The sequence below is a fragment of the Thunnus albacares genome, chromosome 2 (assembly GCF_914725855.1).
Source record: "Thunnus albacares chromosome 2, fThuAlb1.1, whole genome shotgun sequence".
In the NCBI taxonomy this organism is placed as follows: Eukaryota; Metazoa; Chordata; class Actinopteri; order Scombriformes; family Scombridae; genus Thunnus; species Thunnus albacares.
The window spans coordinates 23,456,464-23,468,803 of NC_058107.1; the positions used below are offsets into that span (position 1 = coordinate 23,456,464).

At 38.5% G+C, this 12,340-nt stretch overlaps 1 long non-coding RNA gene across 1 annotated transcript; it reads left to right on the forward strand.

Moving 5' to 3' along the window:
- Positions 1–315: 315 nt before the first annotated feature.
- LOC122997667 lies at positions 316–3,235 on the forward strand. Its single transcript, XR_006407249.1, has 4 exons — positions 316–597; positions 932–1,025; positions 1,679–1,771; positions 2,531–3,235. It is a non-coding gene; the product is annotated as an uncharacterized LOC122997667 (long non-coding RNA).
- The last annotated feature ends 9,105 nt before the right edge of the window (positions 3,236–12,340 follow it).

The window sequence follows — 12,340 nt, forward strand, 5'->3', positions numbered from 1 at the left end:
TGTTGAATCAGTTTATTGTTTGTCGGAGGCTGCCATGCTCCCAAATCTGAAAGTTTTCCAATCCACTGGTAAGTCAGGGCTCAAGCACGTTTAGTAAACTTGTACATAAACTGAGGACTAATCACTGCGTATTGTACTCTGAATGCTTGTTATAGTGGGAAATATACCACAGAATCAAATTGTGCATCAATTACTTTACCGCAGTTTAAAATTCTTTAAATTATTTACATTAACTGTTCCTGTACATCCCCTTAGGCAATTATTTCGCATTATCACATTCATGAACTGGAATTTCCTCTTTGAGTCTTGTACTGGATTTTACGGAGCCCCTAAGGGACATGGGGGAGAAAAAAAAAATAGATGAAAAAAATAGAAATAAAATTATTTTGTGTTCTCCTGAGAAACGTTTGCCTTCCCCTGAAAAATTTTTGTGTTCACTTGCAAAACTTTTGCGTTCTCTCAAGAATGTTTTGAATGGAAAAAAGTACTTTCGGTCGAAACCCAAGGGAGAAGAAGAAGAGAGCGAACCGGTGTTAACAGTCGCCTGGAGCCACTTTCAAAGTATTATCATTCGTAACGTTACAGAAGAAATTTATGGTAAGTTCTTCAATACTATTACCGTTACAGCTTTAGTAACTTTACTATTAACACTAACGTTACCCTTTTCAAAGTCTGTTAATTTTATTAGCAACTTTTGTGAGCTTACTGAGCAAAGCTAACTAGCTTACTAATGTAAGCTAGTTAGTTATTAGCATTAGCTAACATTCGTGTCTGTATCATTAGCTTTAACGCTCCTTAGACTAAAAAGCTAGCTAAGTGATTCTTAACTATGCTAATGTTATATTCTTCCTGATCTATCATTAGACCAAGGTCTAAAGAAAACATTGCTGGTCCCGGTGACCGGCCATTAACGTTATAATGTTTATTCTAGAAAGACGTGCCATAGAGGAGGATCTCAAAACTTTCTACTGTCGAGAGAAGCCCCAAAAGAGGACATAACGTTAACCCACATGAATAGGGACAAGGTATTAACGGTTTGTTTAATAGCTAGCATTATAAATATGGGTGTGATTTAAAATAGGGAAGTATTGCCCTATAACTTCTCAGATTACATAATTGCATATGCTTTTAAATCAAATATTGTTTCCATCAGTGGTCATTTAACTCCCTCACGTTTCCACTGGATGAGAAATAGACTTTCTATTGGTGTTTATTCACTTTGCTCCCACCTTGAATTTGCCTAACATTAGTGGACAAGTCTGATAGAACAGACTGGCATCTCGTCAGTACCTCAGTGGGCCATAACATTATGGTGCTGGGAGGCTATCAAATTATGTTTATTGCTAATATTATTACAATGAATGTGTGTCTGTCTCATCTGTATTTTACTGTTAGGAGTTAGCTAGCATTTGTGTCTAGCCTGTCTCTGTAAACAAGAATGTGTATGTGTGTTACTGTAACATTGGAGCCTGCTGGAAATGAACAGGTTGTACATGTCTGTATGTTAGTGAGAGAGATAAACTACAACCTGCATGTATTTTTCTTTCTAGGCTGATAATAAAACCACCTCTTTATACCTACTGTGATAGGATACTGTAGATTTGCCTATAGCTGCACATATTTAGAACCTGATACCTTCAGTGAACTGATCACTAAAGCTTTTTTCTGTTGTGTTCAGAGTGAGCTACAAGGAGCCAACGTGTGTGTGTCTGCTGCCATCTGATCAACTGGTAGAAGATGTCTAGCTCATCAGATTACCCGATCTATGGCAGTGAGAGACACCAGAATCTTTAATAGCGGATAATGATGTTGTTCTTACATTAAATTCTTAAAATACAATAAGTTCTTAAATTATCAGAAAAGCAACAGTCATAATATGTAGTCAGTTAGTTTGATGGATCACTGCTAAAAACCTTCTGATGACAAGAAATCTTCGGAATTTCTGTCTACAAGTTAGTATTAACTAATAATACAAAAATGGTGAAAAGTTATTTAAGAACTTAAGACCTTGTTACATTATATGATTTTATGCTCCGCCATTTCTGGTGTTCATTTTGCTGTCACGACTCACACTGAGTCCAATACATGAACCACTGAGGGGCCTGTGAAGCAAAACTTTTTATTTCAGTATAAAAACATGTCTGATGGTAAATAGTTGAAAGTTAAAAAAACATTTTCATTTTAGCATTTATACATTTTTAGACAAACATCTAACTCTAAGTCAGAAAACTTTTCACTGCTGCATCACAAGATGAGGCTTTCTGTAAGACATAAAAAGGCACAAAAGATCACTGTTAACTGGCCATGCACCCTGTAAGATGGCTCCCTTACATAATGTTCTAGTTTTCCAGTTTTTACCATTGTGAAACTTGTCGTAAACTCTGAAACACCAAGAATTAAATTTCTACAATAGTTAAAATAATAACCAGAATATTGTGACCGAGAGGTTAACTAAACTTCTGTGGACAGGGCTCTGCTAAGCACAGCAGTGTATGTGATTATAAAGCGACTTCTTCTGTTTTCTTTGCAGGTAGAGGCACATTTCCACCACAACAAAGGATCTGCGTCCTGTCATAACTTTGAACTCTGCAGGGTCCCACAATACAGAAATACCAACTAGGTCACAGAAAGAGAAAACTGACTCAACGGGCTAGCATAAATAATGTCTCTTGTTAAGATGATTTGGCAATGCATGACATAACATATCAAACAGTGTTTCACTATTTTCATCATTAAACATAGCTGCAGCCCAAGAAGAGGTTCTGAGGTGTCTTCAGAGTGACCAGCTTACTGTACCAGGTCACTCTGACCAGAAGTGACTACAACATTGCTGGTTAGCTACCAAATATATTTCCAGCCTGCTAAGATGGTTATAGCTGATCTGACTTTAGCCATCTTGATAGACATTACTATACAGACAATGTCACTCTGTCCTTAATGTTTTATATTAATGTTGTAGAGTTGTTCTGAATGTTGGATTAACGAGAAGGTGTACTCAACTGGCTGATGTTCATGTTGTTCTCTCATTGGTTGAGATCTTTTGCATGAGCTGTAATACCATCAATGATATTTTTAGTGTTCCTGCTAAAAACAAACACATTTAATTTAAACAGATGGATATTTGCTGGTCTCAGTTAATTTATTATAACAGCTCAAACCTCCTGAACAAAGTAAGATATGTTGAAATGCTGATCTATAGAACTTTAAATAAAAAGATTTCATAGGAGTTCTAAGAGTGTAGTCCGTGTCTCCTTTGCTTACAACTTAGAACACACACCATATCTGCAAAGCCACTTTTGCCTGCTCCTTGTTTGACCATTTTATGCATTTAGGTGATACACTCTTCCAGTCTCAGTAAATGCAACAGCATAATATTGAGATTTAATTTATAGGACAGGAAAGGCCCAGATATTTGTGCCCATATCAATCACTTAAGAGTAAAATTCTAGGGAAAAATAGAGAAGATGTCAGGAGTATAATTTAACAACAATTACAGTGAGTAGAGGAAAGAGTACACCAATTATTTGGACAACTACACCTGCAGCTAGTTTGACTTGTTTGGAAGGTCACTGCACCTTTAGAAAGCCAGGAGAGAAAATAGTTGATACTGTGTGATGAGCTGACCAGACAAGCACAGGGAAAGGAGAGCAAAGAGGTCTGTAGTGGCAGAACACAATACACTGGCTGGCATGTTGTGCTGGATAGTTGCCTGGAGGGAAGGGGCTACAGATCCCTTTACAGTCTTGTGTGCCAGCACCAGGATTTGGAATTTGATACAAGCAGCCATGGGCAGCTGGATGCATACATTAGCACTGTCTGTGCATGTGTGAGTATGTGTGTGTGTGTGTGTGTGTGTGTGTACATCATATCACAACTGACTCATCTCATTGCTTATGAAGGCCGGAGAGCTATATTCCTTCGTTTTCAATTAAAAACAGCAGCATATATGAACCTCCTGTGGCATTTTTTGCCCAGGGTGGAATACCTGATGAGTGTATGTGTGTGTGTGTGTTTGCAAACTTTGATGATTTATCCATATCTTTGATTTATCCATATCAAGGCTTTGGATAATGAGGCAGGGTATTTTTCATACCAATATTAAATGTATGAGTTTGAGGAGTAAGGGAACTTGGAAAATTTTAAAAATGTTTCCAAAATGAGCTCAGAACAAAATCATTCGAGACCTAAGTAATCATGCGCTCGTCGAAGGTGAGTTCTGCATAAACCAATTAAAACACAACATCAATTAGCTGGTGGCTCAATTAAATATATATGCATGAAATATGCAGCCTGTTGTTTACTGTCATTAAGAGGAATTCAACTGCGATCTCTTCCTCTTACGTCTCAGTGCAATGTATTTTTCTGCTTAAATTATTCAATTAATTAATTTTGGTTAATCACTCTAACCTTCCATTACATGCATGTCAACTGCTCTCTATTGTTTCTCACTCTGTTCCCACCTCTGTCATCGAGGGAGCAGACACTTTCTTTCTCATTGAAGTAACTCTGATAGAGTCATGTATCATTATAGAGTTCCCCACAGTCTTTCCATAATTCATCCATCTCTCGTTCCCTCCCTCCTTTCATTGCCTTCACCCTCTCCCTCTCCTGCACGCTAATTTGCATTTGTCTGCATCTGTCTCTACAGGCCTTTATCCTCCCTTCATTTTCCAGTGCTCTTCACCGCAATACATTGATTTAAAAATCTCTCTACCCCTTTTTCCAGTCTTCATTTTTACTTACCTTCTGAAATGAAATTTTCAACTTGCTCCCTTTTCTTCTTTTACTTGTCTTACTGCTCGTCATTTCTCATTCGATCCATTCCTTTCCTCTTACATCCAAATCTCTGTTTACAGCTGCAGCTAATTAAGTTGTTTCATCACTCGACATGCTGCTATCTCAGGCGCAGGGAAGAACATCATAGAAGTGGGGGGTATCTTTTACTGGTAAATGGTGTAAACACTTGTAAATATGATGTTTAATATATGACACTAATGTGTTGTATCCACCAGTTCTCTGTGCTTCTACAAATTATGTGTGGAATACCACGCAGATCCATATCGACCCAAATGTTGTTCCCCATGAATAGTATGGTTCTTCATTGGGTCAATCAGTTACAAGTACACCTCAGACCAATTACTGCTGTGTTTACAATGACAGATTGGAATGATTGAGGTGCAACAACCCCGAGCGTTTTATTAAAATATGATCCAATGTTATGTGTGATGGAGAGATGAACAGCGAAATGATTTCCCCAATTTCATTATGGAGGACAATCAGCCAGCCAGTCTATGTGCGGAGTGTCAACAGCTGACCGGTTAAATTGTACTCATCGCATTCATTTATTACGATAAATCAGCTCACTGTCATAAAATATCTTTCACTCTCTCACTTTCTGGCAATAATGCGTATGCACGGTAATGCATGCATGTTGAAAAACACAATTACACGTAGTGTCACACATGCACACGCACCTGTGTGCAACTGAGACACCAAGTGGGGAAATACGACATCTGCCGTGTATACAGGCACTGAAAACACAAACACACCGAGCCATTAGCAGTGAACAACAACCAATCCATTTTCTAAATATGATTAAAGCATTGACAAATGGGTCATTACCCTAGCTGACAAAGAGAATATGAAAAAGATAGAGAGAGACTGGGGGTAGGCAACAGTCAGTTTGCGCTCTATGTGTGTGTTTGTGTCTCTTTTTTGGAAAATGGCTTCTAATCATTTACATTAGAATCTGTTACAGGGACACTAATCCAATTCCACCAGATCTGGAGAAAGAAAATAGAAGTGCAAGTGAAGAGAAGTGAGGGAGGAGAGAAAGAGAAGGGCGTAGATCTGTCCTGGTGAAGTAATAGCAGTAAAAGCCCCCAGGGCTGTAAACAGAAGAGCTGTGGATTTTCCCAGGGGATACATTAATTTCCCTGACTTTGCAATGGATAGAGCTTGGACATAAGGAGATATACAACATCAGGTCTCTTTTGAATGGATTGAGAGTGGATGGGAGGGAGGAATAGCTGAAGAAGACAAGGAAACAAGAAATGAGCATCAACTGTTGTGGTGAGAGCAGCCAGAGACATTCAGGGCCTCTCAGACCAAGTCTAATCATTGTGCATTATAATATTTTTATTATACCTTCTTTGTATTCAGTAAAATACCAATAAAAAACTCTTTATTCATAGCTATTGTTGCTGCAAGCAGCTTTTATTTTAGTACGACAAAGAGGATAGCAGGTACAGAACTGAGAAAAAAAACACATGGCAGAAAAGTGCTGACAACCTGGAGAATATGGAGAGTGGGTGTGTGTTATCAGTATCAGGAGAAAAAGAGAGCCATATGAAACAAAAGGTGGGCAGGCAGCAGGAGAGAAATATAGAATACAATTACATGAAGGCCATCGAGTTTCTCTTCCAATTCATAGTGCACAGGAGGAGGTAGACTATGTTCAGACGTTTCGTTTTTGGGTTTTTTTTTTTCTACTGCAGATCCTTTCTCGAAAAATTCACACTAGGCTTGGTGTAAAAGATGTGCTTAAAAATTGCTCCCCTATTTCCTTCAGATTATCATTTTTGATTTGGTGTGACAAGGTCTAAAATGCGGAACAAATATTCAAGGGAAGTTTAAGAGATAAGAAGAATAGATTACACAGAACATAGATAGGATGGTAATTTCTTGAACTCTGAGTTTAAATTGTGTATAAAGAGGTAATTGCCAAACAAACATCGTGGCAACTACTTTGTTTTCATTAGTATGTCTTTTATGGGTACAGATCAAATTACTTTTATATTAAAAAATAATGGGAAAAGAGTAGCAAAACTTACATATTTTATAGCAAATGTTGTGAGTTTCTGCTTGTAGACTAGCTGGATGAAGTGATTTTAAAGCAAAGGATAAGGGAAGAGGGGAGTGAAGGTGTAGATGATGGAAGGGACACTGCAGATTATTAAGAGAGAAAAAAGTAGGCGTAGAGGTAAAAGTGCACAAGGTAGATTTTAACTGGATTTAAACAATTTAGTTGATGGATGGATGAACGAATGGATAAATGGACGGTGCTAAAGAGAATGGGAGGATAAAAAATTAACTAGTCCTGAATGATCTACTGTACACGCACCAATCTCAGATAATGGAGCAAAGGATTGGATGGGTGGCAAAAGGTGAAGGAAGGAGAGATCAGTGATGGGTGGCAAAGAGAAAAAAAAAGAACAAGAGCAGGGTGTGAAGAAGAGGCCTTTATCTGTCGTTGTCAACAACAACAATGGCTAAAAACCAGGAAAATTACACTGTTGAATAATGGTGAATTGAGAGAGGGGAGTGATGAAGAGGAGGGATACAAAAGAGGACAAGGTAGACAGATGAATGGGGTAAAGGGGGCTTATTTTCAAGAGAGGGAAGAGAGCAAGGAAAGTAGAAATAGTGGTGGAGTGGAAGTTAAAAGGAAAGAGACGGAGAAAGAGAGAGACAGAGTGACAGAGAAGGAGAGATGGGGATTGGAAAAAGGGAGAGGGGGCATTCATCTGGCGAGTGTGATAACGGTGAGTGCAGTAACTGGATAAATATAGTGGTAAAGGGTACTGAATTGAGGGGCAGTTGAAGGGAATGAGGAGAGGAGGCACAGACAGAGTTACAGAGAAGACAAAAAAGAGGCTGGATGAAAGAGGATGTATACATCTCCAGGGCACAAAGACTAGAGCTAGCTAGGAATAGATGATGTTAAATGTGACAAGATGAAGGGACCAAAGGGGGTCCATTAAATGTTAATGGGAACAGGGTGGGGGGGGTTGGGGAGGCGTTCTGGGGGCAGGAATAAGCACAGATTGGGTTTGCGAAAAATCATTGGTCTGGTATTTTCAGCAACAGGAAGTGCCAGGAGTCAGAGAACTTACAGTAATAAATTTCGAGAGAAACAAAGTCGAAAAGGGCATGTTATCTTTTTGCTCATTCTACCTCCCCGACCACATTAATTCAAGTGCTAATTCCCTCTAGGAGTGTATATCAGCAAACCAACGGTCCACACACACACACACACACACACACACACGCAAAGGCATATATAGAGCTGTGCATATTTTCAGCCTGCCAGCGGTGTGAGTAAGCATCTCTCTCTGCCACTCACTGCTTAGCTGTGAATGGCACAATGCATGGCAGCAGTTTGGAGCTGTAGAGCTGGAACAATACATGAAACAACACACAGACACAAGTAGGTCATCCACAGAAACACACACACACATGCACAGAGTACTAGACATGAAGATACCCTTGGCTGTGACAGATCTGCGGGCACTGGATAGAACTTGCTCCCTCTCTTTCTCTCAGTCAGTGAATTTCTAATGAAACCAAACACTTGATTATGACAACATACTCATACAGCCAGCAGATACTCTGTATTTTCATTCAACTTATTGCTGTACAAAAGGGAATAGTTCACTCATGCTAAGAATAAAATCAGTTGTCCTTGTTTCTTTCATCTAAACCATAACTCGGGGAAAAAAAAGTTTAAAAAAAATAAATGTGTAGCTGATATAAATGAAAAGATCGTCCTTGATGCGGCCTTTTGTTGCAGTTGAAAAAAAAAAAATAAAGGATATACAGTTTAGGCTTATAGTAGGAGTGGGAAATATGACAATACAATATGAGATGTTATATACTTGTCAACTTCCAGTAAATTTCCTATACAATTTATAGCATTACAGTTATCCCTTTAATATGGTTGTATTTGACTATTATAGGCAATGTTGCAAGTCAACAGAGATTGAACAGGATTGTTGCATCAAAAAAATGAAACATTTTAATGTCAGGTATTTAATTCATTGGATAAGCCAAAACAACGTTTATACAAAAGAAAAGAAAATGCAATATATTACAAATGAAGCCATATTGTGAAATAAAATTACGTATAGTATGATCTAAGATTTTATCTGTATTGCCCACCCTTAGCTTGTACTGTAATAAAGGGTGAAGTTATTGCAAAGTGATTGCTCTTCTGTAGGATGTGTGATAGGCCGGATGCCTAAAGAATATGTATTCAAACATTACAATTCCTCTTCAGTTTTTCAGTTCAGTGCTTTGGAGACTCATCCTCATTAAAACCTTGTTATTTGATCTTTGATCTCTATTTTAAGGTTGCACTAGATAGGAATTCTACAGTCCAACAGCAAACAATAATGATATATATGTGTGTTCAATGTGAGATCAGTGCTACTATTTCTACTCATTTCTTATTCTGATGGTCTTAATAATCCATTCAGATGTACTTTATGTGTTTTTGCATTATTTTTGGAAAATGAAATGCACGCCACTCTTTTGAACTTGAAACTTATTCAATGTATCAGCACAGTAATACTTAAAAGGGCATTATAGGGACATTAGGGCTTTAGAATACAAACTACACTACTACTACATTAACTATTCTATTTTTAACTAAAGACTGTCTTATTCTATTTATTGTAAAACTGCATTACCATTGAAGTCTAATTGTCTCTAACTTACTCAAGAAATGTTATACAGCTACAGGCATACAGACACTCTTTCATTGGTTTTCTTCAGGTATTGATTTCCCTGCTTCCTACCCCTTTCTCTTTCCCTTTCTCAGTCACTAGGCCACAGAAACCTGAGGACTGTGTGTCAGTGTGATAAAGAGAGTGTTTGTGTGTGTGTGTGTGTGTGAGAGAGAGAAAGAGTGAGTGTGTTGTGGGAGGAGAGCTGCTTGGAGAGACACAGATAGAGAGAAGAATTGGTCACACCTGGGTGCAGGTGAAGTGCTTGCAGTCCATTTATTCTGACAGACCGACAAGCTAGAGAGAGAGCTCAATAACATGCTCTATTGCAGACAACACATGTACAATACACGCTGATATACAAAACATGCATCAAAAAGGTTTGCATGTAAACAAGATCTAGCTGAGTTAGTGATCCGGTATACTTTGGATATATGAAACATCATGAGAAATAATTGATTTCATCAAGGTTAGAGGTTTTAGGTCTTGCAGGCTCAATCAGGCATTTCATTTGAGAAATCAGAAGTCATGTACAAAGTCTGATGCTGAGGCAAGACTTGCTGACATACCAGCAAAATAAATAAACACAGAGCAGATGAATTAACTAAGTAGATGAGTCGTACAGTAATCCCCGTGGCTAACAGTCTGAACTCTTGGATGTGCACATGTGTGTTTGTATGACTGACATGTACATCCCCCAAATAAACACCTCTGCAGGACAGGTTGACACGTCTTAGCTGCTTCAGCAAAATTGATCCCGCAATGATTTATCATGGATCAGTATATTGCTCATAAACAGGAAAGGTGTAGGTGTGTGTGGGTTGGCCATGATAGTGGTGGTGGTGGTGTGTAAGTTTGGTTCAGTGGGTGGTTATGGTTCAGGATGATCGGTGAAAAAAATTCCAAATGGGTACATTCTCTATGAGTTCACACTCCTACACGCCTCCCTGCCTCTGTAGTCCGAACCTGTTTTGTGCACGAGTGCAGTCACTGTACACAGTGGTTAAAAGTGTTGGCAAAGTATGAGGAAACAACATCCATCTTTACAGCTTAACATTCAACTCATGCTCAGTCTCTTTTTTATGAAATAAATCATATTCACTTTAAACCTTTCTTAATGTAAGCAAAGTGTGTTTCTGTTAGGTGCTGTCAAACTCCTCAAAGTGACTACACACATATTTTGCTGAACCAGCACCACTAGCTCTCATTCTCACTCTCCTTAACTATTGCCTATTTCAGAGTGATGTAACATTGGGCTGGGTTAACGCAACGGGCCCTTTAAGTCATTAGCAAAGCGCATTAATGAGCCTAGTGCTTAGAACCCCCCTGCAGACTTAAAAGTGTGTGATGTAGAGGGGATGAGGGCACTAATTCTCCAAAGTGCCCTAATGAGTAGAGGATTAGCAAAGCCTTCCATTAGCTAAAGCCTTGATGATGCTAAGCTAATGCGCTATAGCTAGACTAGAGCATGTGGCTAAAGTGTTAGTTAGCATGACCGCTATAATAGGGTCTGGATAATGTAGCTTATGACACATGATTGGCTTATTCAGCTCAAATATTAAACCACTTTTAAAGTTAGAGAAATCTAGATGCATACATAAGCACATTTAATGTATGCATACATAAATCCACAGGTGTATCTTCCCACACACACCCACAGGCATACATATACTCAAACATTAAGGTGATAGCACATGGAAGATGAATCCTGGGCTCATTGGTTTCACGAATAATGGCCATGACTAAGCAGTATGCTGAGACTTAGTGAAGTTTAATCATATATTGTTACACTTTAATTAATTCCTCAAAATGTGGACTTGTACAATGGGCAGTGAGATTGAAACTGCTTTAGCTTCTACTCATTAATCACCAACATCAATGCATGAGGAACTGCTTGTCTGAAATAACTCTTTAGCTATTGCTAAAAGGGAAAATTGATCCTAAAAATGTTTTGCCAGTTAATTACAGAGTGAGCTTTGTGTTCATATATTTTTTGCTATTGCCTCTGAATGAGATTTGTCACTGAACTGCTTAAGACTTGAATGCCAACTGTAAGCAATCTACCTTGTAAACTGTGACTTTGTTGAGTTGAGCAGCTCAACAGTGTTGTGTACAAATGCAGACTGTTCAAGACAATTAAACTGGCATGCATTTAGTTTAAGGGTGACTTGCATCTCAGAAGTTATGTATCTAAATTAAATCAGTAATCCTTGAACTATGTAATTAAACAGCGTACACAATCCAACAGACACAAAGTTGTTTATCATTAATAGACAGGCAATCACACATGTTGGATTTGTCACGATGTGAGAATTCATCCTCACAAACCACTTTGAAATCCAACTCATTAAGTTGTTTTTGCGCAAACCAGTTGACACAGGAGACATTGTCATATCGTATAGCTCTCATGTTCTTTCTCCCTTTCACATACACACATGCACACACGTAATGTTTCATTCTGCTTTTCTCAGCAGCATGAATCTGTCTCCTCAAGCTTTTCTTTTTTGGAAATCTTTTTCTTTTCTCGTTCTTTCTCTGGCTTTATTTTTGCAGGGTCGACAGATTAGTCCGTGCAGCATTATATGATCCGACCGTGTCTGTTTTCGATTGTGCTTTCTTGCCATTGTACATTGCCACTGCACCATTTGTATGTGCGTATCTGTGTAGACTGTATGTGTGTGTGTGTGTTCACTGTACTGTCTTTAAACTTTTTTTTCACTTTTCTTTTACCCGTGTAACTCTGTGACAGGACTTTCATCAGCTAGAAGTGAAATAAACATCTGAGTGTGAATGAAGGACACAGGGAAGAGCAGCATGAGAGCTGAAGTGAGGGA